The sequence below is a fragment of the Rhipicephalus microplus genome, chromosome 2, assembly GCF_043290135.1.
Source record: "Rhipicephalus microplus isolate Deutch F79 chromosome 2, USDA_Rmic, whole genome shotgun sequence".
Taxonomy (NCBI): Eukaryota; Metazoa; Arthropoda; class Arachnida; order Ixodida; family Ixodidae; genus Rhipicephalus; species Rhipicephalus microplus.
The window spans coordinates 133769017-133784238 of NC_134701.1; the positions used below are offsets into that span (position 1 = coordinate 133769017).

A 15222-nucleotide genomic window follows, 5' to 3' on the forward strand; every position below is an offset into this window, starting at 1 on the left:
TCGTTCAACCCGTATCACTGGGCAAGGTTTCCATTGAGTCTAGCGCCTTCGACCACTCGGCCATTCTGACACAATATTTCAGCCCAGCAAAAGGAGACACTGACTTTCTTCTTGTAGTAAAATAAAAAAAGTTTGTCAAAAGTGGGATTCGAACCCACGCCCTCATATGTGGACCAGAAGCCTCGATCAACTCGTATCACTGCGCAAGGTTTACCTTGTGTCTGGCGCCTTAGACCACTCGGCCATTCTGATACGATATGTCAGCCTCAGCAAAAGAAGACGCTGACTCTGTGCTGGTAGTAAAGTAAAAAAAGTTTGTCAGGAGTGGGATTCGAACCCACGCCCACATACGTGGACCAGAAGCCTCGTTCAACCCGTATCACTGGGCAAGGTTTCCCTTGAGTATGGCGCCTTAGACCCCTTGGCCATTCTGATACATATCAGTCCCAGCAAAAGGAGACACTGACTTTGTGCTGGTAGTAAAGTAAAAAAAAGCTTCTCAGAAGTGGGATTTGAACCCACGCCCACATAGGTAGACCAGAAGGCTCGTTTAACCCGTATCACCGGTCAATGTTTCCCTTAAGTCTGATGCCTTAGACAACTCGACCGTTCTGACACGATATATAAGCTTCAGCAGAAGAAGACACTGACTTCGTTCTGGTAGTAAAGTAAAAAAAGTTTGTCAGAAGTGGGATTCGCACCCACGCACACATACGTTGACCAGAAGCCTCGTTCAACTCGTATGACTGGACATGGTTTCCCTTGAGTCTAGCGCCTTCGACCGCTCGGCCATTCTGACACAATATTTCAGCCCAGCAAAAGGAGACACTGACTTTGTTCTTGTAGTAAAATAAAAAAAGTTTGTCAGAAGTAGGATTCAAACCCACGCCCTCATACGTGGACCAGAAGCCTCATTCAACCCGTATCACTGCGCAAGGTGTACCTTGAGTCTGGCGCCTTAGACCACTCGGTCATTCTGACACAATATTTCAGCCCAGCAAAAGGAGACACTGGCTTTGTTCTGGTAGTAAAGTAAAAAAAAAGTTGTGAGAATAGGATTCGAACCCACGCCCACATACGTGGACCAGAAGCCTCGTTCAACCCGTATCACTGGGCAAGGTTTCCTTTGAGTCTGGAGCCTTAGACCACTCGGCCATTCTGACACGATATTTCAGCCCCAGCAAAAAGAGACACTGACTTTGTGCTGGTAGTAAAGTAAAAAAAAGAGCTTCTCAGAATTGGGATTTGAACCCACGCCCACATACGTAGACCAGAAGCCTCGTTCAACCCGTATCACTGGGCAAGGTTTCCATTGAGTCTAGCGCCTTCGACCACTCGGCCATTCTGACACAATATTTCAGCCCAGCGAAAGGAGACACTGACTTTCTTCTTGTAGTAAAATAAAAAAAGTTTGTCAAAAGTGGGATTCGAACCCACGCCCTCATATTTGGACCAGAAGCCTCGTTCAACCCGTATCACTGTGCAAGGTTTACCTTGTGTCTGGCGCCTTAGACCACTCGGCCATTCTGATAGGATATGTCAGCCTCAGCAAAACAAGACGCTGACTCTGTGCTGGTAGTAAAGTAAAAAAAGTTTGTCAAAAGTGGGATTCGAACCCACGCCCACATACGTGGACCAGAAGCCTCGTTCAACCCGTATCACTGGGCAAGGTTTCCCTTGAGTCTGGCGCCTTAGACCACTTGGCCATTCTGATACAATATGTCAGCCCCAGTAAAAGAAGACGCTGACTCTGTGCTGGCAGTAAAGTAAAAAAAAATTGACGGAAGTGAGAATCGAACCCACGCACACATACTTGGACCAGAAGCCTCGTTACACTCGTATCACTGGGCACGGTTTCCCTTAAGTCGGGCGCCTTTGACCACTCGGCCATTCTGACACAACATTTCAGCCCAGCAAAAGGAGACACTGACTTTTTCTGGTAGTAAAGTAGAAAAAAGTTTGTGAGAATAGGATTCGAACCCACGCCCACATACGTCGACCACAAACCTCGTTCAACTCGCATCACCGAGCAAGGTTTCCCTTCCGTCTGGCGCCTTAGACCACTCGGCCATTCTGATACAATATGTCAGCCCCAGTAAAAGAAGACACTGACTCTGTGCTGGCAGTAAAGTAAAAAAAAATTGACGGAAGTGAGATTCGAACCCACGCACACATACGTGGACCAGAAGCCTCGTTCAACTCGCATCACCGCGCAAGGTTTCCCTTCAGTCTGGCGCCTTAGACCACTCGGCCATTCTGATACGATATATCAGCCCCAGCAAAAGGAGACACTGACTTTGTTCATGTAGTAAAATAAAAAAAGTTTGTCTGAAGTAGGATTGAAACCCACGCCGTCATACGTGGACTAGAAGCCTCATTCAACCCGTATCACTGCGCAAGGTTTACCTCGAGTCTGGCGCCTTAGACCACTCGGTCATTCTGACACAATATTTCAGCCCAGCAAAAGGAGACACTGGCTTTGTTCTGGTAGTAAATTAAAAAAAAGTTGTGAGAATAGGATTCGAACCCACGCCCACATACGTGGACCAGAAGCCTCGTTCAACCCGTATCACTGGGCAAGGTTTCCTTTGAGTCTGGAGCCTTAGACCACTCGGCCATTCTGACACGATATTTCAGCCCCAGCAAAAAGAGACACTGACTTTGTGCTGGTAGTAAAGTAAAAAAAAGAGCTTCTCAGAAGTGGGATTTGAACCCACGCCCACATACGTAGACCAGAAGCCTCGTTCAACCCGTATCACTGGGCAAGGTTTCCATTGAGTCTAGCGCCTTCGACCACTCGGCCATTCTGACACAATATTTCAGCCCAGTGAAAGGAGACACTGACTTTCTTCTTGTAGTAAAATAAAAAAGTTTGTCAAAAGTGGGATTCGAACCCACGCCCTCATATGTGGACCAGAAGCCTCGTTCAACCCGTATCACTGCGCAAGGTTTACCTTGTGTCTGGCGCCTTAGACCACTCGGCCATTCTGATACGATATGTCAGCCTCAGCAAAAGAAGACGCTGACTCTGTGCTGGTAGTAAAGTAAAAAAAGTTTGTCAGAAGTGGGATTCGAACCCACGCCCACATACGTGCACCAGAAGCCTCGTTCAACCCGTATCACTGAGCAAGGTTTCCCTTGAGTCTGGCGCCTTAGACCACTTGGCCATTCTGATACATATCAGCCCCAGCAAAAGGAGACGCTGACTTTGTGCTGGTAGTAAAGTAAAAAAAAGCTTCTCAGAAGTGGGATTTGAACCCACGCCCACATAGGTAAACCAGAAGCCTCGTTCAACAGGAATCCCTGGGCAAGGTTTCCCTTATGTCTGGCGCCTTGGAAAACTCGGCCTTTCTGACACGATATTTCAGCCCAGCAAAAGGAGACACTGACTTTCTTCTGGTAGTAAAGTAAAAAAAAATTGTCAGAAGTGGGATTCGAACCCACGCACACATACGTGGACCAGAAGCCTCGTTCAACTCGTATCACTGGGAAAGGTTTCCCTTGAATCTAGCGCCTTAGACCACGCGGCCATTCTGATACAATATGTCAGCCCCAGTAAAAGAAGACGCTGACTCTGTGCTGCAGGAAAGTAAAAAAAATTGACGGAAGTGAGAATCGAACCCACGTACACATACTTGGACCAGAAGCCTCGTTACACTCGTATCACTGGGCACGGCTTCCCTTAAGTCGGGCGCCTTTGACCACTCGGCCATCCTGACACAACAATTCAGCCCAGCAAAAGGAGACACTGACTTTTTCTGGTAGTAAAGTAGAAAAAAGTTCGTGAGAATAGGGTTCGAACCCACGCCCACATCCGTGGACCAGAAGCCTCGTTCAACCCGTATCACTGGGCAAGGTTTCCCTTGAGTCTGAAGCCTTAGACCACTCGGCCATTCTGACACGATATTTCAGCCCCAGCAAAAGGAGACACTGACTTTGTGCTGGTAGTAAAGTAAAAAAATTGACGGAAGTGAGATTCGAACCCACGCACACATACGTGGACCAGAAGCCTCGTTCAACTCGCATCACCGCGCAAGGTTTCCCTTCAGTCTGGCGCCTTAGACCACTCGGCCATTCTTATACGATATATCAGCCCCAGCAAAAGGAGACACTGACTTTGTTCTGTTAGTGAAGTAAAAAAAGTTTGTCAGAAAAGGATTGGAACCCACGCCCACATACGTGGACCAGAAGCCTCGTTCAACCCGTATCACTGGGCAAGGTTTCCCTTGAGTCTGGCGCCTTAGACCACTCGGCCATTCTGACACGATATATCAGCCCCAGCAAAAGAAGAGACTGACTTCGTACTTGCAGTAAAGTAAAAAAAGTTTGTCAGAAGTGGGATTCGAACCCACGCACACATACGTGGACCAGAAGCCTCGTTACACTCGTATCACTGGGCAAGGTTTCCCTTAAGTCTGGCGCCTTCGACCACTCGGCCATTCTGACACAATATTTCAGCCCAGCAAAAGGAGACACTGACTTTGTTCTGGTAGTAAAGTAAAAAAAAGTTTGTCAGAATAGGATTCGAACCCACGCCCACATACGTCGACCACAAACCTCGTTCAACTCGCTTCACCGAGCAAGCTTTCCCTTCCGTCTGGCGCCTTAGACCACTCGGCCATTCTGACACGATATTTGAGCCCCAGCAAAAGGAGACACTGACTTTGTGCTGGTAGTAAAGTAAAAAAAAGCTTCTCAGAAGTGGGATTTGAACCCACGCCCACATAGGTAGACCAGAAGCCTCGTTCAACTCGTATCACTGGGCAAGCTTTCCCTTATGTCTGGCGCCTTGGACAACTCGGCCATTCTGACACGATATTTCAGCCAAGCAAAAGGAGACACTGACTTTCTTCTGGTAGTAAAGTAAAAAAAAATTGTCAGAAGTGGGATTCGAACCCACGCACACATACGTGGACCAGAAGCCTCGTTCAACTCGTATCACTGGGCAAGGTTTCCCTTGAATCTGGCGCCTTAGACCACGCGGCCATTCTGATACAATATGTCAGCCCCACTAAAGAAGACGCTGACTCTGTGCTGGTAGTAAAGTAAAAAAAAATTGACAGAAGTGGGATTCGAACCCACGCACACATACGTGGACCAGAAGCCTCGTTAACTCGTATCACTGGGCAAGGTTTCCCTTGCGTCTGGCGCCTTAGACCACTCGGCCATTCTGACACGATATATCAGCCCCAGCAAAAGAAGACACTGACTTCGTGCTGGTAGTAAAGTAAAAAAAGTTTGTCAGAAGTGGGATTCGAACCCATGCCCACATACGTGAACCAGAAGCCTCGTTTAACCCGTATCACCGGGAAATGTTTCCCTTAAGTCTGGCGCCTTAGACCACGCGGCCATGCTGATAATATATGTCAGCCCCAGTAAAAGAAGACGCTGACTTTGTGCTGGTAGTAAAGTAAAAAAAAATTGACAGAAGTGGGATTCGAACCCACGCACACATACGTGGACCAGAAGCCTCGTTCAACTCGTATCACTGGGCAAGGTTTTCCTTGCGTCTGGCGCCTTAGACCACTCGGCCATTCTGATACGAGATATCAGCCCCAGCAAAAGAAGACACTGACTTCGTACTGGTAGTAAAGTAAAAAAAAGATTGTCAGAAGAGGGATTCGAACCCTCGCTCACATACGTGGACCAGAAGCCTCGTTCGACTCGAATCACTGGGAAAGGTTTCTCTTGAATCTGGCGCCTTAGACCACGTGGCCATTCTGATACAATATGTCAGCCCCAGCAAAAGGAGACACTGACTTTGTGCTGGTAGTGAAGTAAAAAAATTGACGGAAGTGAGATTCGAACCCACGCACACATACGTGGACCAGAAGCCTCGTTCAACTCGCATCACCGCGCAAGGTTTCCCTTCAGTCTGGCGCCTTAGACCACTCGGCCATTCTGATACGATATATCAGCCCCAGCAAAAGGAGACACTGACTTTGTTCTTGTAGTAAAATAAAAAAAGTTTGTCAGAAGTAGGATTCAAACCCACGCCGTCATACGTAGACCAGAAGCCTCATTCAACCCGCATCACTGCGCAAGGTTTACCTTGAGTCTGGCGCCTTAGACCACTCGGTCATTCTGACACAATATTTCAGCCCAGCAAAAGGAGACACTGGCTTTGTTCTGGTAGTAAAGTAAAAAAAAAGTTGTGAGAATAGGATTCGAACCCACGCCCACATACGTGGACCAGAAGCCTCGTTCAACCCGTATCACTGGGCAAGGTTTCCCTTGAGTCTGGAGCCTTAGACCACTCGGCCATTCTGACACGATATTTCAGCCCCAGCAAAAAGAGACACTGACTTTGTGCTGGTAGTAAAGTAAAAAAAAGAGCTTCTCAGAAGTGGGATTTGAACCCATGCCCACATACGTAGACCAGAAGCCTCGTTCAACCCGTATCACTGGGCAAGGTTTCCATTGAGTCTAGCGCCTTTGACCACTCGGCCATTCTGACACAATATTTCAGCCCAGCAAAAGGAGACACTGACTTTCTTCTTGTAGTAAAATAAAAAAAGTTTGTCAAAAGTGGGATTCGAACCCACGCCCTCATATGTGGACCAGAAGCCTCGTTCAACTCGTATCACTGCGCAAGGTTTACCTTGTGTCTGGCGCCTTAGACCATTCGGCCATTCTTATACGATATGTCAGCCTCAGCAAAAGAAGACGCTGACTCTGTGCTGGTAGTAAAGTAAAAAAAGTTTGTCAGGAGTGGGATTCGAACCCACGCCCACATACGTGAACCAGAAGCCTCGTTCAACCCGTATCACTGGGCAAGGTTTCCCTTGAGTATGGCGCCTTAGACCACTTGGCCATTCTGATATATATCAGCCCCAGCAAAAGGAGACACTGACTTTGTGCTGGTAGTAAAGTAAAAAAAAGCTTCTCAGTAGTGGGATTTGAACCCACGCCCACATAGGAAGACCAGAAGGCTCGTTTAACCCGTATCACCGGTCAATGTTTCCCTTAAGTCTGATGCCTTAGACAACTTGGCCGTTCTGACACGATATATAAGCTTCAGCAGAAGAAGACACTGACTTCGTTCTGGTAGTAAAGTAAAAAAAGTTTGTCAGAAGTGGGATTCGCACCCACGCACACATACGTTGACCAGAAGCCTCGTTCAACTCGTATGACTGGACATGGTTTCCCTTGAGTCTAGCGCCTTCGACCGCTCGGCCATTCTGACGCAATATTTCAGCCCAGCAAAAGGAGACACTGACTTTGGGCTGGTAGTAAATAAAAAAAGAGTTTGTCAGAAGTGGGATTCGAACCCACGCCCACATACGTGCACCAGAAGCCTCGTTCAACCCGTATCACTGAGCAAGGTTTCCCTTGAGTCTGGCGCCTTAGACCACTTGGCCATTCTGATACATATCAGCCCCAGCAAAAGGAGACGCTGACTTTGTGCTGGTAGTAAAGTAAAAAAAAGCTTCTCAGAAGTGGGATTTGAACCCACGCCCACATAGGTAAACCAGAAGCCTCGTTCAACAGGAATCCCAGGGCAAGGTTTCCCTTATGTCTGGCGCCTTGGAAAACTCGGCCTTTCTGACACGATATTTCAGCCCAGCAAAAGGAGACACTGACTTTCCTCTGGTAGTAAAGTAAAAAAAAATTGTCAGAAGTGGGATTCGAACCCACGCACACATACGTGGACCAGAAGCCTCGTTCGACTCGAATCACTGGGAAAGGTTTGCCTTGAATCTAGCGCCTTAGACCACGCGGCCATTCTGATACAATATGTCAGCCCCAGTAAAAGAAGACGCTGACTCTGTGCTGCAGGAAAGTAAAAAAAATTGACGGAAGTGAGAATCGAACCCACGCACACATACTTGGACCAGAAGCCTCGTTACACTCGTATCACTGGGCACGGCTTCCCTTAAGTCGGGCGCCTTTGACCACTCGGCCATTCTGACACAACAATTCAGCTCAGCAAAAGGAGACACTGACTTTTTCTGGTAGTGAAGTAGAAAAAAGTTCGTGAGAATAGGGTTCGAACCCACGCCCACATCCGTGGACCAGAAGCCTCGTTCAACCCGTATCACTGGGCAAGGTTTCCCTTGAGTCTGGAGCCTTAGACCACTCGGCCATTCTGACACGATATTTCAGCCCCAGCAAAAGGAGACACTGACTTTGTGCTGGTAGTAAAGTAAAAAAATTGACGGAAGTGAGATTCGAACCCACGCACACATACGTGGACCAGAAGCCTTGTTCAACTCGCATCACCGCGCAAGGTTTCCCTTCAGTCTGGCGCCTTAGACCACTCGGCCATTCTGATACGATATATCAGCCCCAGCAAAAGGAGACACTGACTTTGTTCTGTTAGTGAAGTAAAAAAAGTTTGTCAGAAAAGGATTGGAACCCACGCCCACATACGTGGACCAGAAGCCTCGTTCAACCCGTATCACTGGGCAAGGTTTCCCCTGAGTCTGGCGCCTTAGACCACTCGGCCATTCTGACACGATATATCAGCCCCAGCAAAAGAAGAGACTGACTTCGTACTTGCAGTAAAGTAAAAAAAAGTTTGTCAGAAGTGGGATTCGAACCCACACACACATACGTGGACCAGAAGCCTCGTTCAACTCGTATCACTGGGCAAGGTTTCCCTTGAATCTGGCGCCTTAGACCACGCGGCCATTCTGATACAATATGTCAGCCCCAGTAAAAGAAGACGCTGACTCTGTGCTGGTAGTAAAGTAAAAAAAAATTGACAGAAGTGGGATTTGAACCCACGCACACATACGTGGACCAGAAGCCTCGTTAACTCGTATCACTGGGCAAGGTTTCCCTTGCGTCTGGCGCCTTAGACCACTCGGCCATTCTGACACGATATATCAGCCCCAGCAAAAGAAGACACTGACTTCGTGCTGGTAGTAAAGTAAAAAAAGTTTGTCAGAAGTGGGATTCGAACCCATGCCCACATACGTGAACCAGAAGCCTCGTATAACAAGTATCACCGGGAAATGTTTCCCTTAAGTCTGGTGCCTTAGACCACGCGGCCATTCTGATACAATATGTCAGCCCCAGTAAAAGAAGACGCTGACTTTGTGCTGGTAGTAAAGTAAAAAAAAAATTGACAGAAGTGGGATTCGAACCCACGCACACATACGTGGACCAGAAGCCTCGTTCAACTCGCATCACCGCGCAAGGTTTCCCTTCAGTCTGGCGCCTTAGACCACTCGGCCATTCTGATACGATATATCAGCCCCAGCAAAAGGAGACACTGACTTTGTTCTTGTAGTAAAATAAAAAAAGTTTGTCAGAAGTAGGATTCAAACCCACGCCGTCATACGTGGACCAGAAGCCTCATTCAACCCGCATCACTGCGCAAGGTTTACCTTGAGTCTGGCGCCTTAGACCACTCGGTCATTCTGACACAATATATCAGCCCAGCAAAAGGAGACACTGGCTTTGTTCTGGTAGTAAAGTAAAAAAAAAGTTGTGAGAATAGGATTCGAACCCACGCCCACATACGTGGACCAGAAGCCTCGTTCAACCCGTATCACTGGGCAAGGTTTCCCTTGAGTCTGGAGCCTTAGACCACTCGGCCATTCTGACACGATATTTCAGCCCCAGCAAAAAGAGACACTGACTTTGTGCTGGTAGTAAAGTAAAAAAAGAGCTTCTCAGAAGTGGGATTTGAACCCATGCCCACATACGTAGACCAGAAGCCTCGTTCAACCCGTATCACTGGGCAAGGTTTCCATTGAGTCTAGCGCCTTCGACCACTCGGCCATTCTGACACAATATTTCAGCCCAGCAAAAGGAGACACTGACTTTCTTCTTGTAGTAAAATAAAAAAAGTTTGTCAAAAGTGGAATTCGAACCCACGCCCTCATATGTGGACCAGAAGCCTCGTTCAACTCGTATCACTGCGCAAGGTTTACCTTGTGTCTGGCGCCTTAGACCACTCGGCCATTCTGATACGATATGTCAGCCTCAGCAAAAGAAGACGCTGACTCTGTGCTGGTAGTAAAGTAAAAAAAGTTTGTCAGGAGTGGGATTCGAACCCATGCCCACATACGTGGACCAGAAGCCTCGTTCAACCCGTATCACTGGGCAAGGTTTCCCTTGAGTATGGCGCCTTAGACCACTTGGCCATTCTGATACATATCAGCCCCAGCAAAAGGAGACACTGACTTTGTGCTGGTAGTAAAGTAAAAAAAAGCTTCTCAGAAGTGGGATTTGAACCCACGCCCACATAGGTAGACCAGAAGGCTCGTTTAACCCGTATCACCGGTCAATGTTTCCCTTAAGTCTGATGCCTTAGACAACTCGACGGTTCTGACACGATATATAAGCTTCAGCAGAAGAAGACACTGACTTCGTTCTGGTAGTAAAGTAAAAAAAGTTTGTCAGAAGTGGGATTCGCACCCACGCACACATACGTTGACCAGAAGCCTCGTTCAACTCGTATGACTGGACATGGTTTCCCTTGAGTCTAGCGCCTTCGACCGCTCGGCCATTCTGACTCAATATTTCAGCCCAGCAAAAGGAGACACTGACTTTGGGCTGGTAGTAAATAAAAAAAAGAGTTTGGCAGAAGTGGGATTCGAACCCACGCCCACATACGTGGACCAGAAGCCTAATTCCACCCGTACCACTGGGCAAGGTTTCCCTAAGGTCTGGCGCCTTCGACCACTCGGCCATTCTGACACGATACTTTGGTCCTAACCAAAGGAGACACTGGCTTTGTTCTTGCACTAAAATAAAAAAAGTTTGTCAGAAGTACGATTCAAACCCACGCCCACATACGTGGACCAGAAGCCTCGTTCAACCCGTATCACTGCGCAAGGTTTCCCTTGAGTCTGGCGCCTTACACCTCTCGGCCATTCTGATACGATATGTCAGCCTCAGCAAAAGAAGACGCTTACTCTGTTCTGGTAGTAAAGTAAAAAAATTGACAGAAGTGAGATTCGAACCCACGCACACATACGTGGACCAGAAGCCTCGTTCAACTCGCATCACCGGGCAATGTTTCCCTTAGGTCTGGTGCCTTAGACAACTCGGCCGTTCTGACACAATTTATAAGCTCCAGCAAAAGAAGACACTGACTTTGTTCTGGTAGTAAAGTAAAAAAAGTTTGTCTTAAGTGGGATTCGCACCCACGCACACATACGTTGACCTGAAGCCTCGTTCAACTCGTATGACTGGGCACGGTTTCCATTGAGTCTAGCGCCTTCCACCACTCGGCCATTCTGACACAATATTTCAGCCCAGCAAAAGGAGACACTGACTTTCTTCTTGTAGTAAAATAAAAAAAGTTTGTCAAAAGTGGGATTCGAACCGACGCCCTCATATTTGGACCAGAAGCCTCGTTCAACCCGTATCACTGTGCAAGGTTTACCTTGTGTCTGGCGCCTTAGACCACTCGGCCATTCTGATACGATATGTCAGCCTCAGCAAAACAAGACGCTGACTCTGTGCTGGTAGTAAAGTAAAAAAAGTTTGTCAAAAGTGGGATTCGAACCCACGCCCACATAAGTGGACCAGAAGCCTCGTTCAACCCGTATCACTGGGCAAGGTTTCCCTTGAGTCTGGCGCCTTAGACCACTTGGCCATTCTGATACATATCAGCCCCAGCAAAAGGAGACACTGACTTTGTGCTGGTAGTAAAGTAAAAAAAGCTTCTCAGAAGTGGGATTTGAACCTACGCCCACATAGGTAGACCAGAAGCCTCGTTCAACCCGTATCCCTGGGCAAGGTTTCCCTTATGTCTGGCGCCTTGGACAACTCGGCCATTCTGACACGATATTTCAGCCCAGCAAAAGGAGACACTGACTTTCTTCTGGTAGTAAAGTAAAAAAATTGTCAGAAGTGGGATTCGAACCCACGCACACATACGTGGACCAGAAGCCTCGTTCAACTCGTATCACTGGGAAAGGTTTCCCTTGAATCTAGCGCCTTAGACCACGCGGCCATTCTGACACAATATTTCAGCCCAGCGAAAGGAGACACTGACTTTCTTCTTGTATTAAAATAAAAGTTTGTCAAAAGTGGGATTCGAACCCACGCCCTCATATTTGGACCAGAAGCCTCGTTCAGCCCGTATCACTGCGCAAGGTTTACCTTGTGTCTGGCGCCTTAGACCACTCGGCCATTCTGATACGATATGTCAGCCTCAGCAAAAGAAGACGCTGACTCTGTGCTGGTAGTAAAGTAAAAAAAGTTTGTCAAAAGTGGGATTCGAACCCACGCCCACATACGTGGACCTGAAGCCTCGTTCAACCCATATCACTGGGCAAGGTTTCCCTTGAGTCTGGCGCCTTAGACCACTTGGCCATTCTGATACATTTCAGCCCCAGCAAAAGGAGACACTGACTTTGTGCTGGTAGTAAAGTAAAAAAAAGCTTCTCAGAAGTGGGATTTGAACCCACGCCCCCATAGGTAGACCAGAAGCCTCGTTCAACCCGTATCCCTGGGCAAGGTTTCCCTTATGTCTGGCGCCTTGGACAACTCGGCTATTCTGACACAATAAATCAGCCCAGCAAAAGGAGACACTGACTTTCTTCTGGTAGTAAAGTAAAAAAAATTGTCAGAAGTTGGATTCGAAACCACGCACACATACGTGGACCAGAAGCCTCGTTCAACTCGCATCACCGCGCAAGGTTTTCCTTCAGTCTGGCGCCTTAGACCACTCGGTCATTCTGATACGATATATCAGCCCCAGCAAAAAGAGACACTGACTTTGTTCTGTTAGTGAAGTAAAAAAAGTTTGTCAGAAAAGGATTCGAACCCACGCCCACATACGTGGACCAGAAGCCTCGTTCAACCCGTATCACTGGGCAAGGTTTCTCTTGAGTCTGGCACCTTAGACCACTCGGCCATTCTGACACAATATTTCAGCCCAGCAAAAGGAGACACTGACTTTGTTCTGGTAGTAAAGTAAAAAAAGTTTGTCAGAATAGGATTCGAACCCACGCCCACATACGTCGACCACAAACCTCGTTCAACTCGCATCACCGAGCAAGGTTTCCCTTCCGTCTGGCGCCTTGGACAACTCGGCCATTCTGACAAGATATTTCAGCCAGGCAAAAGGAGACACTGACTTTCTTCTGGCAGTAAAGTAAAAAAAATTGTCAGAAGTGGGATTCGAACCCACGCACACATACGTGGACCAGAAGCCTCGTTCAACTCGTATCACTGGGCAAGCATTTCCTTGCGTCTGGCGCCTTAGACCACTCGGCCATTCTGATACGATATATCAGCCCCAGCAAAAAAAACTTACTTTATGCTCGTAGTAAAGTAAAAAACAAGATTGTCAGAAGTGGGATTCGAACCCACGCCCACATACGTGGACCAGAAGGCCCGTTTAACTGGTATCACCGGGCAATGTTTCCCTTAAGTCTGATGCCTTAGACAACTCGGCCGTTCTGACACGATATATAAGCTTCAGCAGAAGAAGACACTGACTTCGTTCTGGTAGTAAAGTAAAAAAAGTTTGTCAGAAGTGGGATTCGCACCCACGCACACATACGTTGACCAGAAGCCTCGTTCAACTCGTATGACTGGACATGGTTTCCCTTGAGTCTAGCGCCTTTGACCGCTCGGTCAATCTGACACAATATTTCAGCCCAGCAAAAGGAGACACTGGCTTTGTTTTGGTAGTAAAGTAAAAAAAAGTTGTGAGAATAGGATTCGAACCCACGCCCACCTACGTGGACCAGAAGCCTCGTTCAACCCGTATCACTGGGCAAGGTTTCCATTGAGTCTAGCGCCTTCGACCACTTGGCCATTCTGACACGATATTTCAGCCCAGCGAAAGGAGACACTGATTTTCTTCTTGTAGTAAAATAAAAAAAGTTTGTCAAAAGTGGGATTCGAACCCACGCCCTCATATGTGGACCAGAAGCCTCGTTCAACCCGTAAAACTGCGCAAGGTTTACCTTGTGTCTGGCGCCTTAGACCACTCGGCCATTCTTATACGATATGTCAGCCTCAGCAAAAGAAGACGCTGACTCTGTGCTGGTATTAAAGTAAAAAAAGTTTGTCAGAAGTGGGATTCGAACCCACGCCCACATAGGTAGACCAGAAGCCTCGTTCAACCCGTATCCCTGGGCAAGGTTTCCCTTATGTCTGGCGCCTTGGACAACTCAGCCATTCTGACACGATATTTCAGCCCAGCAAAAGGAGACACTGACTTTCTTCTGGTAGTAAAGTAAAAAAACTTGTCAGAAGTGGGATTCGAACCCACGCACACATACGTTGACCAGAAGCCTCGTTCAACTCGTATCACCGGGAAAGGTTTCCCTTGAATCTAGCGCCTTAGACCACGCGGCCATTCTGATACAATATGTCAGCCCCAGTAAAAGAAGACGCTGACTCTGTGCTGGCAGTAAAGTAAAAAAATTGACGGAAGTGAGAATCGAACCCACGCACACATACTTGGACCAGAAGCCTCGTTACACTCGTAACACTGGGCACGGTTTCCCTTAAGTCGGGCGCCTTCGACCACTCGGCCATTCTGACACAACATTTCAGCCCAGCAAAAAGGAGACACTGACTTTTTCTGGTAGTAAAGTAGAAAAAAGTTTGTGAGAATAGGGTTCGAACCCACGCCCACATACGTGGACCAGAAGCCTCGTTCAACCCGTATCACTAGGCAAGGTTTCCCTTGAGTCTGGAGCCTTAGACCACTCGGCCATTCTGACACGATATTTCAGCCCCAGCAAAAGGAGACACTGACTTTGTGCTGGTAGTAAAGTAAAAAAAATTGACGGAAGTGAGATTCGAACCGACGCACACATACGTGGACCAGAAGCCTCGTTCAACTCGCATCACCGCGCAAGGTTTCCCTTCAGTCTGGCGCCTTAGACCACTCGGCCATTCTGATACGATATATCAGCCCCACCAAAAGGAGACACTGACTTTGTTCTGTTAGTGAAGTAAAAAAAGTAAAAAAAAGTTTGTCAGAAAAGGATTGGACCCCACGCCCACATACGTGGACCAGAAGCCTCGTTCAACCCGTATCACTGGGCAAGGTTTCCCTTGAGTCTGGCGCCTTAGACCACTCGGCCATTCTGACACGATATATCAGCCCCAGCAAAAGAAGAGACTGACTTCGTGCTTGCAGTAAAGTAAAAAAAGTTTGTCAGAAGTGGGATTGGAACCCACGCCCACATACGTGGACCAGAAGCCTCGTTACAATCGTATCACTGGGCAAAGTTTCCCTTAAGTCTGGCGCCTTCGACCACTCGGCCATTCTGACACAATATTTCAGCCCAG

The 15222-nt window shown here is 47.8% G+C and overlaps 7 non-coding genes across 7 annotated transcripts; all 7 read right to left on the bottom strand.

Annotated features, from left to right (window-relative positions):
• Positions 1–1595: 1595 nt before the first annotated feature.
• Positions 1596–1714, bottom strand: TRNAL-CAA (transfer RNA leucine (anticodon CAA)). The gene is made up of 2 exons: positions 1677–1714; positions 1596–1641 (listed from the first exon to the last, which is right to left on the bottom strand). It is a non-coding gene; the product is annotated as a tRNA-Leu (tRNA).
• A 1342-nt stretch (positions 1715–3056) lies between these two features.
• On the bottom strand, positions 3057–3175 carry TRNAL-CAA (transfer RNA leucine (anticodon CAA)). Its single transcript has 2 exons — positions 3138–3175; positions 3057–3102 (listed from the first exon to the last, which is right to left on the bottom strand). It is a non-coding gene; the product is annotated as a tRNA-Leu (tRNA).
• A 1152-nt stretch (positions 3176–4327) lies between these two features.
• Positions 4328–4446, bottom strand: TRNAL-UAA (transfer RNA leucine (anticodon UAA)). The gene is made up of 2 exons: positions 4409–4446; positions 4328–4373 (listed from the first exon to the last, which is right to left on the bottom strand). It is a non-coding gene; the product is annotated as a tRNA-Leu (tRNA).
• Positions 4447–7250: 2804 nt separating this feature from the next.
• On the bottom strand, positions 7251–7369 carry TRNAL-CAA (transfer RNA leucine (anticodon CAA)). The gene is made up of 2 exons: positions 7332–7369; positions 7251–7296 (listed from the first exon to the last, which is right to left on the bottom strand). It is a non-coding gene; the product is annotated as a tRNA-Leu (tRNA).
• A 4077-nt stretch (positions 7370–11446) lies between these two features.
• Positions 11447–11565, bottom strand: TRNAL-CAA (transfer RNA leucine (anticodon CAA)). Its single transcript has 2 exons — positions 11528–11565; positions 11447–11492 (listed from the first exon to the last, which is right to left on the bottom strand). It is a non-coding gene; the product is annotated as a tRNA-Leu (tRNA).
• A 603-nt stretch (positions 11566–12168) lies between these two features.
• On the bottom strand, positions 12169–12287 carry TRNAL-CAA (transfer RNA leucine (anticodon CAA)). Its single transcript has 2 exons — positions 12250–12287; positions 12169–12214 (listed from the first exon to the last, which is right to left on the bottom strand). It is a non-coding gene; the product is annotated as a tRNA-Leu (tRNA).
• A 2799-nt stretch (positions 12288–15086) lies between these two features.
• On the bottom strand, positions 15087–15205 carry TRNAL-UAA (transfer RNA leucine (anticodon UAA)). The gene is made up of 2 exons: positions 15168–15205; positions 15087–15132 (listed from the first exon to the last, which is right to left on the bottom strand). It is a non-coding gene; the product is annotated as a tRNA-Leu (tRNA).
• Positions 15206–15222: the final 17 nt, after the last annotated feature.